The following is a 22,656-nucleotide window of genomic DNA, read 5'->3' as shown; positions in this document are numbered from 1 at the left end:
AATATAGAAGCACCTAAATGTATAAAACAGATTTTGATGAACATAAAGGGTGAGATTGACAGCAATACTGTAATACTAGGGGATTTTAATAACCCACTAATATCAATGAATAGACACTCCAGACAGAAAATTAACAAAGAAACAGCAGCCTTAAATGACAAACTAGATCAACTGTATTTATTTATTTATTATTTTTTTGTATTTTACCGAAGTGAAAAGCCAGGGCAGGGGCAGACAGACAGACTCTTGCATATGCCTGACCAGAATTCACCCAGCAGGCCTACCTGAGGGGGATGCTCGGCCTCTCTGGGGTGTTGCTCCACTGCAACTGGAACCATTTTAGCACCTGAGGCAGAGGCCATGAAGCCATCCTCAGTGCCCAGGCCAACTTTGCTCCAACGGAGACTTGGCTGTGGGAGGGGAAGAGAGAGACAGAGAGAAAGGAAAGGAGGAATGATGGAGAAGCAGATGGGTGCTTCTAATGTGTGCACTGGCCAGGAATCAAACCCAGGACTTTCACACGCCGGGCTGACGCTCTACCACTGAGCCAACCACCAGGGCCTAGGTCAACTGCATTTAATTGATATCTTCAGAACCTTTCACCCCAAAGCTGCAGAATATACATTTTTTTCAAGTGCTTATGGTACATTCTTTACAATAGATCACATGTTAAAACACAAAATGACTCTTAATAAATTTAAGAAGATTGAAATAATATCAAGCATCTTCTCTGATCACAATGGCATAAAATTAGAAATCAACTACAATAGAAAAATTGAAAAACATTAAAACACTCAGAGGCTAAATAGCATATTATTAAATAACGAATGGGTTAACAACCAGATCAAGGAAGAAATCAAAAATTTCCTTGAAACAAATGAAAATGAACATACAAGTCAAAATTTATGGGACACAGCAAAGGCAGTCCTGAGAAGGATGTTTGTAGCATTATAGGCAGTGGTTCTCAAAGTGTGCACCAGGGCGCACTGGTGTGCCCTAGAAGATTTCCAGGTGCACCTTGTGGTATTCCAGAGAAATGTGTGCCTGGTGGGGGCCAAAAAAACAACAGAGTTTTGGAGTTTAGATTTTGGGGGAACACAGGTGTGGGGAATTGGCTGTAAGCTGACAGTCTGCCCAACCCCCCACCTCACTTGCCTGATTAGGTTGCAAAAGGCTATTAAGCTGTGGTGCTGGATTGCTTACACTACCCACCATGTTCCCCAGAAAGACTGGAGGCAAGTTTCTTCTATCCTTTGTTTGGTATAAAGTTAAGATGATATGTACGGTGGGGGTTTTTTGCACTTGGGAAAATTCTTGGGTTGCCTTGGAAACATATTCAAAGATCTCATTGATTTGCTAATGGCCCACTTTGCCCTATAAATAAAGCAAGATGCAGTTTTGGGGCACACTTTGTTCTTGCCAGTAGCAATTACAGGGCCTTTCCGACCTTGTATTTTCTTAATTCCGTGTATTTTCTTAATATTGCACCATTCCCACTCAGGACCTGGAATTACTAGCTGCACTGGTTCACGGCATGTGCCCAGATATAAAAATAAATATAGTTACTCTATTATACTATTTCATTATGGAAATATTGCTTTTTTGTTAATACATCATTTTTATATTTATTATATATTAACACATCATTATATTATTTTTAGATAAATACACTCAAATAAAATGGATACATTTCTCAAAAAGAAGCATAATATTGAAGAATTCGATTCTGGAAGTGAGCAAAAGTTAAGTGTAAATAAAATAGGACTTGAAGGCTGACAGGCAGAATTTAATTTATAGCATTTTCCATCACTTTACACTGAACAATACGATTGGATTAGAGACCTATTCATGGAAGCTTCAAGTGATTTTGGTTTAACATTTACAGAAGAACTGGCAGCTATATCCACTGATTATGGATTGATGATTAAACATAAGAAATTGTCTCTTGAAGCCTTTTACATTTCTATAAAAGAAGAATATGTGGCAATATCTAAAAAAGCTTTGAACATTTTACTACAATTTTCAACATCCTATTTATTTGAATTAGGATTTTTCTACCCTCAACACAATTAGGAGTAAAAAGAGGAATTCCTCAATGTATTGATGAGGAAATGAGAGTTTGCCTTTCAAACATACGCCCAAACATTGAAGAAATCACTAGGACACATCAGGCTCATGTTTCTTGTAAACACAAGAATAAAAAAACTTAACACATTTATTACAGGACATGCCGAATTTACTAAATCTTCCTAAGAATGTATTTGTATATGTAAAAAGATAACATTTTTGTCATTTTTTTATTTTTAACTCCTCTTTTTTATAAATTCTAAAAAGCATAACTCAAAAAATATAACATAAAAATGTTTTTTAATGTCAGAATAAATTTAATTTTGTCATATTTATTTTGTTTAATTACCATAAAAGCATGCTTGGACTTTATATATTTTTTCTTTAATATTTGACTTAATTATTATAACATATTTCTCATAAATATGTATATAGTGCACCTACAATTATTTGTATGATTTTAAATGTGCTCTGACTTTAAAAGTTTGAGAACCACTGATGTAAGAAATGGAAGGGGAGAATATGGGGAAATAATTTACATTTTTACCCACTAGAGCCAAAAAAAGCACTTAACTTGAAGAAAAATGAATTTTTTTCAAGCTATTAATATTATTAGTATTGTGCTAATAAAATTATACCAACATCACTTACCATCTCACCACCTTAACAAATCACTTTTATTCTATACATTCTCAAAATAATTTAATCCTAAAACACCCCCCCCCAGAAGCTGATATGACAAGCATATAAAAAAATCACTTTCAGATTTTATAAAACTCAGTTTAAAATGATAGTATCTAGAACAGGGGCCCCCAAACTATGGCCCACGGGCTACATGTGGCCCCCTGAGGCCATTTATCCAGCTCCTGCAGCACTTCTGGAAGGGGCACCTCTTTCATTGGTGGTCAGTGAGAGGAGCACATTGACCATCTCATTAGCCAAAAGCAAGCCCATAGTTCCCATTGAAATACTGGTCAGTTTGTTGATTTAAATTTACTTGTTCTTTATTTTAAATACTGTATTTGTTCCCATTTTGTTTTTTTACTTTAAAATAAGATATGTGCAGTGTGCATAGAGATTTGTTCATAGTTTTTTTATAGTCCAGCCCTCCAACGGTCTGAGGGACAGTGAACTGGCCCCCTGTGTAAAAAGTTGGGGGACTCCTGACTAGAATATTTACAATTACAAGAAATAAGAAAGTTATTAATCAAAATAAAGCATGTTTCATTTATATTATATTTTGAAATCTGTTCCTAGAACTTCTGTGCTTCTATATCAGTCCTAAACATGCCCAAAAGTAAATGCAGGAATATTATGGATTTTATAGATATGGGAAACTGATGCCCTACAAATCATCTGAAACTCTGATCCAAATTTTAGTTGATTATTAGTCAATTCCATCACTACTGTAGGGCTGGCCACAGGAGCAAAATAAATAATTTCAGAGACTTCTATTCTGATTTCAGCACATTCTTTATTAGAATCTTATTTGGTTATTACAGCAAATGAAATTTTGCTCTGCACAAAACAATCACTTAAGGATGAAGGATATTATTGGAGCTGAGAATTTATCCAATTTAAAACTTAGAAGCATAATTCCTGAAATTTATCAGGATTTAAAGAAACAACATGGACTTCCTATGTTCTTGCTCCTCCTAGTGACTAACCTGGGGAAAAAAAAATTTAAATCAGGTTTTTCAAAGTCATAGTCATTAAATGTTAAACTATACACAGTGAGCAGGATGGGACTCTACCAGTCTTCAAATAACTATCCATACAGACTCACCTCCACCCACCATTTTACATCTTGCCTATAAATTCTCTTTATTATACAATGCACTGTGTTCTGTCTCAAGCCTTCAAATAATAATAAAAAAAAAGTTGTATTCTATTTTTCATTTGGCAGATAGCATTTGAGAAGTCTTGTGTACCTGTATGACACTATCAAAACAATTCTAAGAGCTCCCAATATGCCTATGAAAGAAATTACCTTCAGTTATTTCTTTCTTTGGTGGGGGTGTCAAATAATCTCTAATTGAAATATTTTTCTTTGTAGTTCAAAACTAGCCAGGTAATCCCCTGCACCACTGATGAAGTCATCTATGATGTCATGCAGGTAGTGGCCATCAACATTGCAGCCCACAGATTTGGAAGTCCCCCAAAATTCTATGGTTCCAGAGAGTTCTCTAACTAAAGAGTGGTGCCACATCTGTCAGGCAATTTGAAAATTTCATAAATAGTGATATCTCTACTGTACTTGATGGGTCTTTTTGTTTCTTTTGGACTCCTGGCAGTTTTTTGAGGACTTGGATGATCAAGGAAAAGGCAGAAGGCACTAACTACCTCAATCTGGGCCTGTCTATTCTGAATGTTCATTTTCACTGTAATCTTCAGACTCTTCCAATCACAGGTTGCTTTGGTGATGTCATCACCAACTTTTTTTGGAGGCAAGCTCAGGGGGCCAAACTTGGGGGTCAGGACAGACGTAGCACCAATTTCTTTACTGGTACACTTCAGGTATACCACTTTGATCTCATTGGGGTCTAACTTCTGAGACATTGTGGGGGCCGCTGATGTCAGATAAACGGGGATTGGGGAGTGACCAAAGAAAGTTGCACCTAAGATTCCTCCCAGCTGAAAGCCAAAAGCCGAAAGCCAGGCATTACTCTTTTTTTTATTGCATTTATTGGAGAGATATTGGTTAATAAAACTATATAGATTTTAAATATACAATTCTATAATACATCATCTGTATCTTGCACTGTGTGTTCACCACCCTAGTCAAGTCTCCTTCTATCACCATTCATCCCCCCTTTACCTTCTTCTACCTCCCTCAGCCCTGCTTTCCCTTTTGTAATCCCCATTCTGTTGTCAGTGTCAGAATTTTTTATTTGCTTAATCCCTTCACCTTTTTCACCAAGCTTCTCCAGCCTCATCCCCTGTGACAGCTGTCGATCTGTTCTCCGTATCTATGAGTCTGTTTTTATTTTCTTTGTTAGTTTAATCAGTTAATTGGATTCCAGATATAAGTGAAATCATATGGTAGTTATCTTTTTCTGACTGGTTTATCTCACTTAGCATAATAATCTGGCTAACCATGCTGAAGCAAAAAGTAAGATTTTCTTTCTTTTATGGCAGAGCAATATTCCATTGTGTAAATGTATCACATTTTTCTTATCTACTTGTCTACTGATAAACATTTGGGCCACTTTCAAATCTTAGCTATTGTAAATAACACTTCAGTGAATATGAGGGTGTGTATGTGCTTTTCAATAAGTGTTTTGGATTTCTCTGGATGTATTCCCAGAAGTAGAATTGCTGGCTCATAAGGCAGTTACATATTTAATTTCTTGAGGCAATTCTATATTGCTTTTCACAGTAGCTCTACCGATCTTTAGTCCAATGAACAGTACACGAGAGTTCCCTTTTCTTTGCATCTTCATCAACATTTGTTGCTTGTTGATTTGTTGGTGATAGCTATTCAGACAAGTATGAGGTAATGTCACTGTGATTTTAATTTGCAATTATTTGATGATTAGTGGCATTGTGCTTTTCATAGCTCTCTTGGCCATCTGTATGTCTCCTTTAAAGAAGTGTCTATTCACGTCTTTTGACCATTTTTTTAAATTTATTTATTAAATTTAATGCAGTGACATTGATAAATCAGGGTACATATGTTGAGAGAAAACATCTCTAGATTATTTTGACATTTGATTGTGCTGTATACCCCTCCCCCAAAGCTAAATTGTCTTCTGTCACCTTCTATCTGGTTTTCTTTGTGCCCCTCCCCTCCCCCAACCCCTCTCTCCTTCTTCACCCCATCCCCCCTCCCCCCACTCCCACCCCTATTGCCATCACATTCTTGTTCATGTCTCTGAGTCTCATTTTTATGTCCCTTCTATGTATGGATTCATATAGTTCTTAGTTTTTTTTTCTGATTTACTTATTTCACTCCATATAAGGTTATCAAGGTCCATCCATGTTATTGTAAATGATCCGATGTCATCATTTCTTATGGCTGAGTAGTATTCCATAGTATATATGTACCAGAGCTTTTTAATTCACTCGTCCTCTGACGGACACTTGGGCTGTTTCCAGATCTTTGCTATTGTGAACAATGCTGCCATAAACATGGGGGTGCATTTCTCCTTTTGGAGCCGTTCTATGGTGTCCTTGGGGTATATTCCTAAAAGTGGGATGGCTGGGTCAAAAGGCAGTTCGATTTTCAGTTTTTTGAGGAATCTCCATACTGTTTTCTACAGTGGCTGCACCAGTCTGCATTCCACCAGCAGTGAACCAAAAGAGAACACGAATAGCCTCAGCAATCTTAAAAAAGAAGAATAAAGTGGGAGGTATCACACTTCCTGATATCAAGTTATACTACAAGGCCGTTGTACTCAAAACAGCCTGGTACTGGCATAAGAACAGGCATATAGATCAATGGAACAGAACAGAGAACCCAGAAATAAACCCACAGTTCTATGGACAACTGATATTTGACAAAGGAGGTAAGGAAATACAATGGAGTAAAGACAGCCTCTTTAACAAATGGTGTTGGGAAAATTAGACAGCTACCTGCAAAAAAATGAAACTAGATCACCAGCTTATACCACTCACAAAAATAAACTCAAAATGGATAAAAGACTTAAATGTAGGCCGTAAAACCATAAGCATCTTAGAAGAAAACATAGGCAGTAAGCTCTCGGACATCTCTCGGAGCAATATATTTGCTGATTTATTTCCACGGGGAAGTGAAATAAAAGACAGGAAAGCAAATGGGACTATATCAAACTAAAAAGCTTTTGCACAGCTAAAGACAAAATGAACAAAATAAAAAGGCAAACCACACAATGGGAGAACATATTCGACAATACGTCTGATAAAGGGTTAATAACCAAAATTTATAAAGAACTTGTAAATCTCAACACCAGGAAGACAAACAATCCAATCCAAAAATGGGCAAAAGAGATGAATAGACACTTCTCCAAAGAGGACATACAGATGGCCAATAGGCATATGAAAAAATGCTCAACATCACTAATCATTAGAGAAATGCAAATTAAAACCACAATGAGATATCACCTCACACCAGTCAGAATGGCGCTCATCAACAAAACAACACAGAATAAGTGCTGGTGAGAACGTGGAGAAAAGGGAACCCTCTTTTTGACCATTTTTTATTGGAGTTTTGACTTTTTATTTGGTGTTGAGTTTTTTAAGTTCCTTGAAATTTTTTAATATTAAGTCTTTATCAGATGTATCATTGACTAATATGTTCTCTCAATCAGCAGCCATCTTGTCATTTTGTTGATGATTTTCCTTTCTGGGGAAAAACATTTTAGTTTGATGTAGTCAATTTGTTTATTTTTTTCTTTGTTTCCCTTGCTCAAAGTGATATATCTGAAAAAATATATATTGCTACAAGAAATATCTGAGATTTTACTGCATATGTTTTCTTTTAAGATTTGTATGATTTAAAGTCAAAATGTAAATATTGAACCCATTTGGAGTATTCCTGTATACGGTGTAAGAAGGTAGTCCAGTTTAATTCCTTTTGCATATATCTGTCCAATTTTTCCAACACCATTTATTGAACAGTCTATCTTTATCTCATTGAATATTCTTGCCTCTTTTGTCAAATATTAATTGACCATAAAGGCGTGAGTTTATTTCTGGATTTCTGTTCAGTTTCATTGATTTATATGCCTGCTTTTAGGTCAATCACAGGCTGTTTTGATTATAATAACCTTGTAGTATGGCTTAATGTCAGGTACTATGATCCCACCAACTCTGTTTTTTTTCTTCAAGATTACTGTGGCTATTTGGGATCTTTTGTGGTTCTATATAAATTCTTGGAATATTTATTCTAGTTCTGTAACAGATGACATTGGTACCTTGTTAGGAATTCACTGAATCTATAGATTGCTTTAGGTAGTATGGACATTTTAATGATGTTAATTCTTCCTATCATGAACACAGTATATGCTTCCCCTTATTTATATCTTGCTTTAATTTATTTTTCCAGTGTCATCGGTGTGTGTATGTGTGTGTGACAGAAAAAGAGACAGAGAGAGGGACAGATAGGGACAGACAGGAAAGAAAGAGATGCAATTCTTGCATTGCAGCTCCTTAGTCTCTTTAGTTGTTCATTGATTGCTTTCTCATATGTGCCTTGACCAAGGGACTCCAGCAGAATGAGTGACTCCTTGCTCAAGCTGGAAACTCTGGGCTCAAGCCAGTGACGTTGGACTTCAAATCAGTGATATTTGGGCTTGAGCCAGCTACCATAGTGTCATGTCTATGATCCCACACTCAAGCCAGTGACCCTGCGATCAAGCTGGTGAACCTGCACTCAAGCCAGATGAGTCTGCACTTGAGCCAGCAAACTTGGGCCTTTAAATCTGGGTCCTCCATGACTTGATCCAATTCTCTATCCACTGTGCCACCACCTGATCAGACATCCAGTGTCTTATATTTTGAAAGTATAGGCATTTTACATCCTTGGTTAAATTTATTCCTAGGAATTTTACTTTTCTTGAAGCAGTTGTGAATGAGATTGTTTTCTTAATTTCTCTTTCTAGTTGGTGTATAAAAATGAAACTGATTTCAGGAGCTCTATTTTTTTGGCATAAAATTTATTTTTTAATTTTATTTAGAAAATTAACTTTAACAGGGTGACATTGATCAACAGGGATACATAGGAGTGACATCAGAGAAATGGCGGTGTGAGAGATACTCTGAATCTCTCCCCTTGAAATTTCAACAAATTCTACAACTACACACAGAGAAGAAACCCAAGATGAACCTGAAATATACACACACCAGATAGACAAAGGTATGATTGCGCAAGAAGGCAGACCAAAGATAATTCGGTCACAGAAGAAAAAATGCCAGAGTACTGAGTCTTTCTCTTTCCTCAGGAACCTGAGGGAGGGAGGCACTATTGACCTGGGCTTTGTCTCAGAGCCAGAGACAGGAGAAGAGGAGAGTCTTAGGGGAAGGCGCTAAGGGGGCAATGAGCAAGAATGGGAACAGGACCGTTTCCCAGCATTTGCCGCACCCATTTGTGATTGCAGGTGCTGAGTGCCCACAAAGCCCATGGCGCACTCCCAAGAACTGCATACAAATAGCTTATGGAGCTCTGCCCATGGGGCACTGGGGTGCACTTGATCTGCCTGCGTGCCTGGCAGAGTTTAACCTGTGTGGTACAGAACACACTCTATCTGTGATCTTTGCCCCACCTCCTCCTGAAGCTCAGACAATGGCTCTCGCAGAGTGCAGCCCCTGCCCTACTCAGGGCTGCTCTTTGAGTGCTTAGAGTGATATCGGAGGAGGGACCAGGCTGTCACCCCAGCTTCCCAGTTCCACATTGCTCCCCTTGCTGTGTGAATGTGGAGGTGGCAGACCCCCTCAGCTAGGTCTCCAGGCTGCTCTCTCCTGTGAGAGGCAGGGGTGCTCAGGTGCTTGGTTCCCGGCTCTGTTGTGATGTGGGGGTAGGGGGGAGGAACCCTAGTTGGCCATTGCTAGAGCCATAAAATTGAAAAGCCCAAACAACAAGCCCTCCTACCAACACAAATGTGGCCTTGCCTATATCATTACTACACCGATGCATCAGAACTCCTCCACCCAAGAATATCACAGAGGCAAATCTTGTAGTACAGTGCTTCCTACTAGAAAAAGGAATAAGATACCTCACAAAACTGGAAAAAGATACTTTTTTATTCTCTTTTTATTTTTTCTGCTTTATCCCACTTTTTCTTTTTTCCATTTTCTTCTTTCTCTTTTTCCTATTTGCACTTTATTATCCTTAGTTGTTATATTTGTATTCTTGATTGTTGCAAGGGTTTCGTTTCTGACACTTCCTCTTCTTTTTTTCCCTTTTCTACCTTTTCTCTTATCTTTTTTTTCCTTTTCCTTTTTTTCTTTTTTCCCCCCTCTCACCTGAATGACATTTTTTATCAAATTATGGTATTTTGAATTCATACTTCTTTTTGTGGCATTTTCCTTGTTTTCACTTCAGTTTTTCTATATATTTTTTTTATTTTTTCTCAGTTTCTACTTTTGGTTATTTATAGTTTTTGTTCTATGTATTATTATTTATAGAATTTTCATTTTTTACTGTATTATTTCCTTTCATTTTTAGTTATCTCTTGTTAGAGTTATTAACAATACCACTTTCTAATTCTATTAAGGAAAAAGAAATCAAATATGGATATACAAGACAGAGACATAGCTCAGACAGATGATAAAAAATCTCCAGAAAAAAGTCTCAATTACATGGAAACCTTGGAGCTTAATGACAAAGAATTCAAAATTGAAGTTCTAAAAATAATAAGATACAAGAAAACACTGAAAGGCAATTTAGTGAACTCAAAAAGCTTAATGAACAACAAGAATATTTCACCAAGGAAATTGAAACTATAAAAAATACCAAACAGAAATGAACAACTAAATACACTAACTGAAAAGTGAGGTAATAAGCTTAGCTAATAGAACAGGCCAGATAGAAGAGAGAGTCAGTGACATTGAAAACAGGAAACTAGAGATACTACAGAGAAAAGAAAGAGACCTACTAATTAAAAATATCAGAAAGCCTACAAGAATTGTCTGATTCCATCAGAAAGAGCAATATAAGAATGATGGGTATATTAGAAGAACAAGAGAGGGAAAACGGAATGGACAACATATTGAAACAAATTATTGATGAGAACTTCCCAAGCATGTGGAAAGAGTTAGAACCTTGAATCCAGGAAGCAAACAGAACAAAGAGTTACCTCAACACAAACAGACCTACTCCAAGGTACATTGTAATGAAATCACAAATCAATGACAAAGAAAGAATCCTCAAGGCAGATAGGTAGTAGAATAATGTAACATATACAGGAAGGCCCATTCAACTATCATCATATTTCTCAGCAGAAATTCTATAAGACAGAAGAGAGTGTACCCCAACATTTAAAGTACTGAAAGAGAGGAACTATCAGTCAAGAATACTATATCCATCAAATCTATCCTTCAAATATGAAGGGGAAATGAAAATATTTACATACATACAGAAGCTAAGGGAATTTATAACCAGAAACACCCCACTACAGGAAATACTAAAGGAGGTTATCTGACCAGATACAAAGAACAAAACAAAACTACAAATAAAAATTTTAACAAAACCACAATAAAAACAAGAATAATCTGTGACAAAAAACATGATAAAGATCAGCAGTAGGAAAGGAGGATGGAGTACAGAAGCACTCATGAGATAATGGACTCTAATAAATATGATAATTTTTTTAATAACTTTATGTTAACCACCCCTGAAAATGCCACTACTAAAACACATAGCTTAAAAAAAAAGAAAAAACAGAGGATAAAAGTATGGAATACCACCAAACATTAACAGATTACAGAAAAACAAAAAAAATAATAACCAAAAAGGACACAGAGCTATTAGAAAGCAGAATATAAAGTGGCAATAAGAAACCCTCAAGTGTCAATAATTAACTAAATGTAAATGGATTGAATTCACCAATAAAGAGGCACAGAGTAGCAGACAGGATCAAGAAGTAAAACCCAACTGTATGCTGCCTTCAAGAGACACTTATAAGCTAAAAGGATAAAAATAGACTCTAAGTGAAAGTTTGGAAAATGACTCCCCAAATAGTATCCAAAGAAAAGCAGGAGTAGAGACAACACCAAACCTCGACTTAGCCAGCTCTACAAACAACACACCCAAATAAGGAGGGTATACACACACAAATTGGGGAGACAGAGAAGTGTAATCCAAATGAGCCAACAAGAGAAACCTCCAGAAAATGAACTGAGTGATATGGAAATAAGCAAACTACCAAATGCAGAGTTTAAATAATAATTATTAGAATGCAGAAAGATCTTAGAACAATAATGGATAGACACAATGAACACATAAATAAAGAGATAACAAGCATCAAAAAGGACATTGAAATAATAAAGAAGAACAAGTCAAAAATGACAAATACAATATCAGAAATGAAAACTACACTAAAAGCAATTAAAAGGCTGAATGAAGCAGAGGAGCGAATTCGCGATTTAGAAGACAAGATAAACAAATACATGGAAATGGAGCAGCAAAAAGAAAAGAGACTGAAAAAATCTGAGGAAACTCTAAGAGAGCTCTGTGACAACCTAAAGAGAAAAAACATCCACATCATAGGGGTTCCTGAAGAAGAGAGAAAGAACAAGGGATAGAGACCTTGTTCAATCAAATCATAGCTGAAAACTTCCCTAAATTGATGCAGGAAAAAGTCACACAAGTTCAAGAGGCACAGAGAACTCCATTAAACAGAAACCCAAAGAAACATACACCAAGAAACATCATAATTAAAATACCAAAGCTAAGAGATAAAGAAAAAATATTAAAAGCTGCTAGACAAAAAAAAGGCTATCACTTACAAAGAAGCCCCCATAAGGATGACATCCAACTTCTCAACAGAAACATGAGGTCAGAAGGGAATGGCAAGAAATATTAATAGTAATGCAGAACAAGAGCCTACAACCAAGATTTCAATATTCAGCAAGGCTATCGTTTAAAATTGAAGGAGAAATAAAAAGCTTCCCAGACCAAAACAAAAAAACAAAAAAAAACTCAAGAAATTTATTACATTCAAACCAATGCTGAATGAAATGTTAAGGGGCCTGTAGTAAACAGAAGAAAAAAGGAAAAGAATATAGTAAAAGAGGAATATAGCTTTAAAAAATAAAATGGCAAGAAACAAATACATATCAATAATAACCTTAAATGTAAATGGATTAATTGATCCAATCAAAAGACATAGGGTTACTGCATGGATAAGAAAACAAGAACCATACATATACTGTCTACAAGAGACACACCTTAAAACAAAAGATACACATAGACTGAATGTAAAAAGATGAGAAAAAATATTTCATTCAAATGGAAATGAAAAAAAAAGCCAGGATAGCAATACTTATATTAGACAAAATGGACTTAAGAACAAAGGCTAGCCCTGGCCAGTTGGCTCAGCGGTAGAGCGTTGGCCTAGCGTGCGGAGGACCCGGGTTCGATTCCCGGCCAGGGCACACAGGAGAAGCGCCCATTTGCTTCTCCACCCCTCCGCCGCACCTTCCTCTCTGTCTCTCTCTTCCCCTCCCGCAGCCAAGGCTCCATTGGAGCAAAGATGGCCCGGGCACTGGGAATGGCTCTGTGGTCTCTGCCTTAGGTGCTAGAGTGGCTCTGGTCACAACATGGCGACGCCCAGGATGGGCAGAGCATCGCCCCCTGGTGGGCAGAGCGTCGCCCCTGGTGGGCATGCCGGGTGGATCCCGATCGGGCGCATGCGGGAGTCTGTCTGACTGTCTCTCCCTGTTTCCAGCTTCAGAAAAATGAAAAAAAAAAAAGAACAAAGGCTAGAGTAAGAGATAAAAAAAGTCACTGCATAATGATAAAGGGAGCAATCCAACAGGAAGATATAACCATTATAAATATCTACACACCTAATATAGGAGCACCTAAATATATAAAGCAGACTTTGATGAATTTCAAGGGCAAGACCAACAACAATACTATAATAGTAGTGAATTGCAATACCACAGTAACATTACTATATAGATCCTCAAGAAAGAAAATTAAAGAAACAGCAGACTTAAAGGACACACTAGATCAACTCAATTGAATAAATATCTTCAGAACTTTTTATCCTAAAGTAGTAGAATATACATTCTTTTCAAGTACTCATGGTACATTCTCTAGGATAGACCACAAGTTAGGGCAGAAAAGCAGTCTCAATAAATTTAAGAAGATTGAAATCATATCAAGCACTTTCTCAAATCACAATCACATGAAACTAAAAATCAACCACAACAGAAAAATTTTAAAATAATCAAACACATGGAAACTAGCATGCTATTAAATAACAATGGGGTTAACAATGAGATCAAAGAAGAAATTTAAAAATTCCTAGAAACGAATTATAATGGGCATACAACTCAAAATTTATGGGACACAGCAAAAGCAGAACTGGGAAGAAAGTTCATAGCACTACATACCTATCTTAAGAAGCTAGAAAAAGGTCCTGGCTGGATGGCTCAGTGGTAGAGCCTGGCGGGCAGGAGTCCCGGGTTTGATTCCCAGCCAGGGCACACAGGAGAAGTGCCCATCTGCTTATCCACACCTCCCCCTTTCCTTCCTCTCTGTTTCTCTGTCCCCTTCCATAGCCAAGGCTCCATTGGAGCAAAGTTGGCCCGGGCACTGAGGATGGCTCCATGGCCTCTGCCTCAGGCATTAGAGTGGCTCTGGTCACAACAAAGCAACCCCCCAGATGGGCAGAGCATCGCCCCCTGGTGGGCATGCCAGGTAGATCCCTGTTGGGCGCATGTGAGTCTGTCTGACTGCTTCCCCGTTTCCAACTTCAGAAAAATACAAAAGAAAAAAAGAAAACCCTGAAGTCTCCATCAAAAAACTACTGGAACTGAAAATTGAATTCAACAAGGTAGCAGGGTATAAAATTAATACTCAGAAATCAGAGGCATTTTTATATACCAAAAATGAACTGTCTGAAAGAGAAATTAAAGAAACAATCCCCTTCACTATTGCAACCAAAAAAATAAAGTACCTAAGAGTAAATTTAACCAAGGAGGTTAATAACTTGTACTTGGAAAATAATAAAACATTAATAAAAAGAATCAAGGAAGATACAAACAAATGGAAGCATATACCATGCTCATGGTTAGGAAGAATAAACATCATTAAAATGTCTATATTACCCAAAGCAATTTATAAATTCAATGCAATACCCATTAAAATACCAATGATATACTTCAAAGATATAAAACACATATTCCAAAAATTTATATGGAACCAAAGGGAACATGAATAACCTCAGCAATCTTGTAAAAGAAGAATAAAGTGGGAGGCATCACACTTTCTGATATCAAGTTATACTACAAGGCCATTGTACTCAAAACAGCTTGGTACTGGAATAAGAACAGGCATATAGATCAATGGAACAGAACAGAGAACCCAGAAATAAACCCACACCTTTAAGGACAACTGATATTTGACAAAGGAGGTAAGAGCATACAATGGAATAAAGACAGCCTCATCAACAAATGGTATTGGGAAAATTGGACAGCTACCTACAAAAAAATGAAACTAAACCAACTCACACCATTCACAAAAATAAACTCAAAATGGATGAAAGACTTAAATGTAAGCCATAAAACCATAAGCATCTTAGAAGAAAACGTAGGCAGTAAGCCCTCCGACATCTCTCACAGAAATATATTTGCTGATTTATCTCCATGGGCAAGTGAAATAAAAGACAGGATAAACAAATGGAACTATATCAAACTAAAAAGCTTTTACACAGCTAAAGACAATAAGAACAGAATAAAAAAGACAAACTACATAATGGAAGAACATATTTGACAATATGTCTGATAATGAGTTAATAACCAAAATTTATAAAGAACTTGTAACACTCAACACCAGGAAGACAATCCAATCAAAAAATGGGCAATAGGAATGACTAGACATTTCTACAAAGAGGACATACAGATGGCCAATAGGCATATAAAAAAATGTTCAAGCCTGACCAGGCAGTGGCACAGTGGGTAAAACATCAGACTGGGATGTGGAAGACCCAGGTTTGAGACCCCGAGGTCGCCACCTTGAGCCCAAGGTCGCTGGGTCAAGCAAGGGGTTACTTGGTCTGCTGAAGGCCCGCGGTCAAGGCACATATGAGAAAGCAATCAATGAACAACTAAGGTGTTGCAACGCACAATGAAAAACTAATAATTGATGCTTCTCATCTCTCCGTTCCTGTCTGTTTGTCCCTGTCTATCCCTCTCTCTGACTCTCTGTCTCTGTAAAAGGAAAAAAAAAATGTTTAAAAAAATGTTCAACATCACTAATCATTAGAGAAATGTAAATTAAAACAACAATAAGATATCACCTCACACCAGTCAGAATGGCACTAATCAACAAAACAACACAGAATAAGTGCTAGCGAGGATGTGGAGAAAAGAGAACCCTCCTGTATTGCTGGTGGGAATGCAGACTGGTACAACCACTGTGGAAAACAGTATGGAGTTTCCTCAAAAAATTAAAAATTGAACTGCCTTTTGACCCAGCTTTACCACTTTAAGGAATATACCCTAAAAACACCATAACACTGTTTCAAAAGGAGAAATACACCCCCATGTTTATGGCAGCATTGTTCACAATAGTGAAGATCTGCAAACAGCCCAAGTGTCCATCAATGGACGAGTTGATTAAAAACTAGTGGTACATATATACAATAGAATACTATGGAGCCATGAAAAAGAAGGAAATCTTACCTTTTGTGACAACATGGATGGACCTGGAAACTATTATGTTAAGTGAAATAAGCCAGGCAGAGAAAGAAAAATATCATATGACCTCACTCAGTTGAGGAATCCAATGAACAATGTGAACTGAGGAACAAAATTGAGACAGAGGAGAGATCAGAGTGACCAGAAGAGAAGAGGACAGAGGGAAAGGGGATGATAGGGGGGAATAAACCTGAAGGGAAGGGGTGAGGGCATTATGGGAAGGTGAGTAAGGGAGATGTTGAGAGGAATACAGGGGCAGGGGGAAGCATTTGGCGCAACACTAGAATCTATGTAACACAATAAATTAAAATTAATTTAAAAAAGGAATCAAGGAAGATACAAACAAGTGGAAGCATATACCGTGTTTATGGTTAGGAAGATTAAACATCATTAAAATGTCTACATTAATGTAAAGAACTTATATAATGAAAACTATAAACCATTGTTAAGGGAAATCGAAAAAGATATAATGAGATGGAAGAATATACCTTGTTCTTGGTTAGGAAGAATAAATATAATCAAGATGGCTATATTACCAAAAGCAATATACAAATTTAATGCAATTCCCATCAAACTTCCAATGACTTTTTTTAAAGAAATAGAGCAAAAAATCATCAGATTTATATGGAACTATAAAAAACCCCAAATAGCCAAAGCAATCCTAAAGAAAAAGAATGAAGCTGGGGGCATTACAATACCTGACTTCAAACTCTATTATACGGCCACGACAATCAAAACAGTATGGTAGTGGCAGAAAAATAGACACTCAGACCAATGGAACAGAATAGAAAGTCCAGAAATAAAACCACATATATATAGTCAAATAATTTTTGATAAAGGGCCCAACAACACACAATGGAGAAAAGAAAGCCTCTTCAATAAATGGTGCTGGGGAAACTGGAAAGCCACATGCAAAAGAATGAAACTGGACTACAGTCTCTCCCCCTGTACTAAAATTAACTCAAAATGGATCAAAGATCTAAACATAAGACCTGAAACAATTAAGTACATAGAAGAAGACATAGGTACTCAACTCATGGACCTGGGTTTTAAAGAGCATTTTATGAATTTGACTCCACAGGCAAGAGAAGTGAAGGCAAAAATTAATGAATGGGACTACATCAGACTAAGAAGTTTTTGCGCAGCAAGAGAAACTGATAACAAAATAAACAGAAAGCCAACTAAATGGGAAATGATATTTTCAAACAACAGCTCAGATAAGGGCCTAATATCCAAAATATACAAAGAACTCATAAAACTCAACAACAAACAAACAAACAATCCAATAAAAAAAATGGGAAGAGGATATGAACAGACACTTCTCCCAGGAAGAAATACAGATGGCCAACAGATATATGAAAAGATGCTCATCTTCTTTAGCTATTAGAGAAATGCAAATCAAAACTGCAATGAGATACCACCTCACACCTGTTAGCTATTATTAACAAGACAGGTAATAGCAAATGTTGGAGAGGCTGTGGAGAAAAAGGAACCCTCATACACTGTTGGTGGGAATGTAAACTAGTACAACCATTATGGAAGAAAGTATGGTGGTTCCTCAAAAAATTGAAAATAGAACTACCTTATGACCCAGCAATCCCTCTACTGGGTATATACCCCCAAAACTCAGAAACATTGATACGTAAAGACACATGCAGCCCCATGTTTATTGCAGCATTGTTCACAGTGGCCAGGACATGGAAACAACCAAAAAGCCCATCAATAGATGACTGGATAAAGAAGATGTGGCACATATACACTATGGAATACTACTCAGCCATAAGAAATGATGACATCGGAACATTTACAGCAAAATGGTGGGATCTTGATAACATCATACGAAGCGAAATAAGTAAATCAGAAAAAAACAGGAACTGCATTATTCCATACGTAGGTGGGACATAAAAGTGAAACTAAGAGACATTGATAAGGGTGTGGTGGTTACGGGGGGGAGGGGGGAAAGGGAGAGGGAAAGGGGGAGGGGGAGGGGCACAAAGAAAACTAGATAGAAGGTGACAGAGGACAATCTGACTTTGGGTGATGGGTATGCAACATAATTGAACGACAAGATAACCTGGACTTGTTATCTTTGAATATATGTATACTGATTTATTGATGTCACCCCATTAAAAAAATAAAATTATAAAAAAAAGAAAGAAATGGAAAGATGTCAGAATCTTAGTAACGGTTGGGTCTATGTGGTGGTAAGGCTAGAGATAATTTTTTATTGCTGTTTATATTTGTTCTATTTTGTTAAATAAACATGTAACCTTGAGGTGAGAAAAATAACTTACAAAAATAAAATAGAGGAAGTGAAATCATGCAATGTAAGTTTCAATGTAGCCATAAATTAAATTTCTTTTCCCTTATCTGAATGGTATCACTATTGATTTTATGGTTTATAGACCACATTCAGAAGCTTTTAACATATTGATCCATTTTGTAACATTGATCAATAATTAAAAAGAAGACAAAAAATAATCCTTAGGTCGCTGGTTCGGGGGGAAAAAAAATGTCTACATTACCCAAAGCAATTTACAAATTCAATGCAATACCAATTATATACTTTAAAGATATAGAACACATATTCAGGATAAACCTGAAGAGAAGGGTGTAGAGGGATGTTGAGAGGAATATGGGGGAGGGGAGATGCATTGGGGGCAACACTAGAATCTATGTTAACACAATAAATTAAATAAAAAAAAGAAAAGCAGGTGTAGCTATATTCATATCTGACAATGCTGACTAGACAACAAAGGTAACAAGAGACAAAGATAGACATTTCATAATAATAAAAGGGGCACTGTGCCTGACCAGGTGGTGGCGCAGTGGATAGAGCATCGGACTGGGATGCAGAAGGACCCAGGTTTGAGACCCTAAGGTCGCCAGCTTGAGCACGGGCTCATCTGGTTTGAGCAAAGCTCACCAGCTTGGACCTAATGTTGCTGGCTCGAGCAAGGGGTTACTCGGTCTGCTGAAGGCCCATGGTCAAGGCACATATGAGAAAGCAATCAATGAACAACAAAGGTGTCACAACAAAAAACTGATGATTGATGCTTCTCATCTCTCTCTGTTCCTGTCTGTCTGTCCCTACCTATCCCTCTCTCTGACTCTCTCTCTGTCTCTATAAAAAAAAGGGGGGGATTATATTAAGAAGACATAACACTTCTAAAGGTATATGCACCAAACCAGGGAGCACCAAAATATATAAGACATCTACTAACTGATCTAAAAGTACAAAACTGGCCTGACCAAATGGTGGCGCAGTGGCTAGAGCATCAGACTGGGATGCAGAATGACTCAGGTTCGAGACCCCAAGGTCGTCAGCTTAAGTGTGGGTCATCTGGCTTGAGCAAAAAGCTCACTAGCTTGGACCCAAGGTCGCTGGCTCCAGCAAGGGGTTACTCAGTCTGCTGAAGGCCCGCAGTCAAGGCACATATGAGAAAGCAATCAATGAACAACTAAGAAGTTGCAACGCACAACAAAAAACTAATAATTGATGCTTCTCATCTCTCTCTCCATTCCTGTCTGGCTGTCCCTGTCTATCTCTGCCTATGTAAAAAAAAATAATAATAAATAAATAAATAATAAAAGTACAAAACTGAAAAATATATAATTATACTCAGAGATCTCAATATACCATTGATGGCTTTAGATTGTTCATCTAAACAGAAAATCAATAAAGAAATATTGGCCTTAAATGAAACACTAGAACAAATGCACATTATAGATATCTACAGGACAATTTATTCCAAAACATGAGAGTATCTATTTTTCTCCAGTGTACATGGAACATTCTTAAGAATAGACCATATGCTGGGCTATTCTTAACATCAGCTAACATCACTAACATCAACAAATTCAGAAGGATTGAAATTATACCAAGCATATTCTCTGACCATAAGGCTTTGAAACTAGAATTCAACTGGAAAAAAGAAGTAAACCCACAAAAATGTAGAAATTAAACAGCATACTTCTAAAAAATGACTTGGTCAAAGAAGAAATGGAAGCAGAGATCAAAAGATATATACAGACAAACAAAGATGACAACACAACATATCAGAATCTCTGTGATGCAGTGAAAGCAGTAATTGGAGGAAAGTTCATATCATTACAAACTTATATGAAAAAATGAGAGCCCAAGTAAACAACCTAACATCACATCTTAAGGAACTAGAAAAAAAAACAAAGGCAACCTAAAACCAGCAGAAGAAAGGAAATAATAAAAATTAAGCTGAAATAAATGAAATAGAGAACACAAAAACATAGAAAACTTAATACAACTAAAGAGCTGGTTCTTTGAAAAGACTAATAAAATTGACAAATCCCTGGGAAGACTCACTAAGGAAAAAACAGAAGACTCATATAAACAAAATTCAAAATGAAAGAGGATAAATGACCACAGATATTATAGATATACAAAGGATTATTGTAGAATATTATTAAAAATTATATGCCATCAAATTCAACAATCTAGAAGAAATGGATAAACTCATAGAACAATACAATCTTCCTAGACTGAATCACAAAGAAGCAGAAAGCCTAAATAAACCCATAAGCAGGGAGGAAATAGAAACAACTATCAAAGACCTCCCCAAAAATAAAAGTCTGGGGCCAGATGGCTATACTAGTGAAGTCTACCAAAATTCCAAGATTTGGTTCCTATCCTTCTCAAAGTCTTCCAAAAAATTGAAGAAGAAGCAATACTTCTAAACACATTTTAGGAGGTCAACGTAATCCTTATATCAAAACCTGGCAAGGGCAACACAGAAAAAGAAAACTACAAACCAATATCTCTAATTAATACAGATGCAAAAATCCTAAACAAAATACCAGGAAATAGAATACAACAACACATTAAAAAATAATTCATTATGATCAAGTGGGATTCATTCCAGAATCACAAGGATGGTTCAACATACGTAAAACAGTTAATGTAATGCACTATATCAACAAAACAAAGGAAAAAACCATATGATTCTATCAATAGATACGGAAGAGGCATTTGATAAAATACAACATCCTTTTATTTTGAAAACACTCAACAAAATGGGTATAGAAGGAAAATACCTCAACATAATAAAGATCATTTACAACAAACCATCAGCTAACATGATACTAAATGGTAAAAACTGAAAACTTTTCCTCTAAAATCAGGAACAAGACAAAGCTGCCCACTCTCTTCACTCCTATTCAACATAGTGCTGGAAGTTTTAGCCAGAGCAATCAGACAAGAGAAAGAAATAAAAGACATTCATATTGAGAAAGAAGAAGTAAAGGTTTCACTTTTTGCAGATGATATGACCCTGTATATAGAAAACCCCAAAGATTCCACAGAAAGACTATTAGAAACAATAAACCAATACAGTAAGGTTGCAGCATACAAAATTAATATACAGAAGTCCATTGCTTTTTTATATGCCAACAATAAAACTTTGGAAAAAGAACTCAAGAAAAATCTCTTTTATAGTTGCAACAAAAAAAATAAAATAAAAACCTAGGAATAAACAAAGCAAAGAATAAATAAAAATAGCAAAGAATGTAAAGGACCTATATACTGAAAACTACAAAGTATTATTAAAGGAAATTGAAAAAGACACAATGAAATGAAAAAAATATTCCCTGTTCATGCATAGGAAGAATAAATATAGTTAATGGCCATATTACCCAAAGTAATATACAAATTTAATGCAATTCCCATCAAAATTCCAATGTCACCCTGGCCAGTTGGCTCAGCGGTAGAGCGTCGGCCTAGCATGCAGAGGACCCGGGTTCGATTCCCGGCCAGGGCACACAGGAGAAGCACCCATTTGCTTCTCCACCCCTCCGCCACGCCTTCCTCTCTGTCTCTCTCTTCCCCTCCCGCAGCCAAGGCTCCATTGGATTAAAGATGGCCCGGGCACTGGGGATGGCTCTGTGGCCTCTGCCCCAGGCGCTAGAGTGGCTCTGGTCGCAACATGGCAACGCCCAGGATGGGCAGAGCATCGCCCCCTGGTGGACAGAGCGTCGCCCCTGGTGGGTGTGCCGGGTGGATCCCCGTCGGGCGCATGCAGGAGTCTGTCTGACTGTCTCTCCCTGTTTCCAGCTTCAGCAATATGAAAAAAAAAAATTCCAATGTCATTTTTTAAAGAAATGGAACAAAAAAAACATCTGGTTTGTATGGAACCATAAAAAGACCTCGAATAACCAAAGTAATCCTAAGGAAAAAAAACTAAGCTGGAGGCATTACAATACCTGACTTCA

At 37.0% G+C, this 22,656-nt stretch overlaps 1 pseudogene; it reads right to left on the bottom strand.

Moving 5' to 3' along the window:
- Positions 1 to 4,087: 4,087 nt before the first annotated feature.
- LOC136329767 (large ribosomal subunit protein uL11-like) lies at positions 4,088 to 4,626 on the bottom strand (annotated as a pseudogene).
- Between the last annotated feature and the right edge of the window lie 18,030 nt (positions 4,627 to 22,656).

Source organism: Saccopteryx bilineata, chromosome 3 (assembly GCF_036850765.1).
Source record: "Saccopteryx bilineata isolate mSacBil1 chromosome 3, mSacBil1_pri_phased_curated, whole genome shotgun sequence".
Taxonomy (NCBI): Eukaryota; Metazoa; Chordata; class Mammalia; order Chiroptera; family Emballonuridae; genus Saccopteryx; species Saccopteryx bilineata.
The sequence above is the reverse complement of the archived record's forward strand: the minus strand, read 5'-3'. Positions and strand labels throughout refer to the sequence as shown.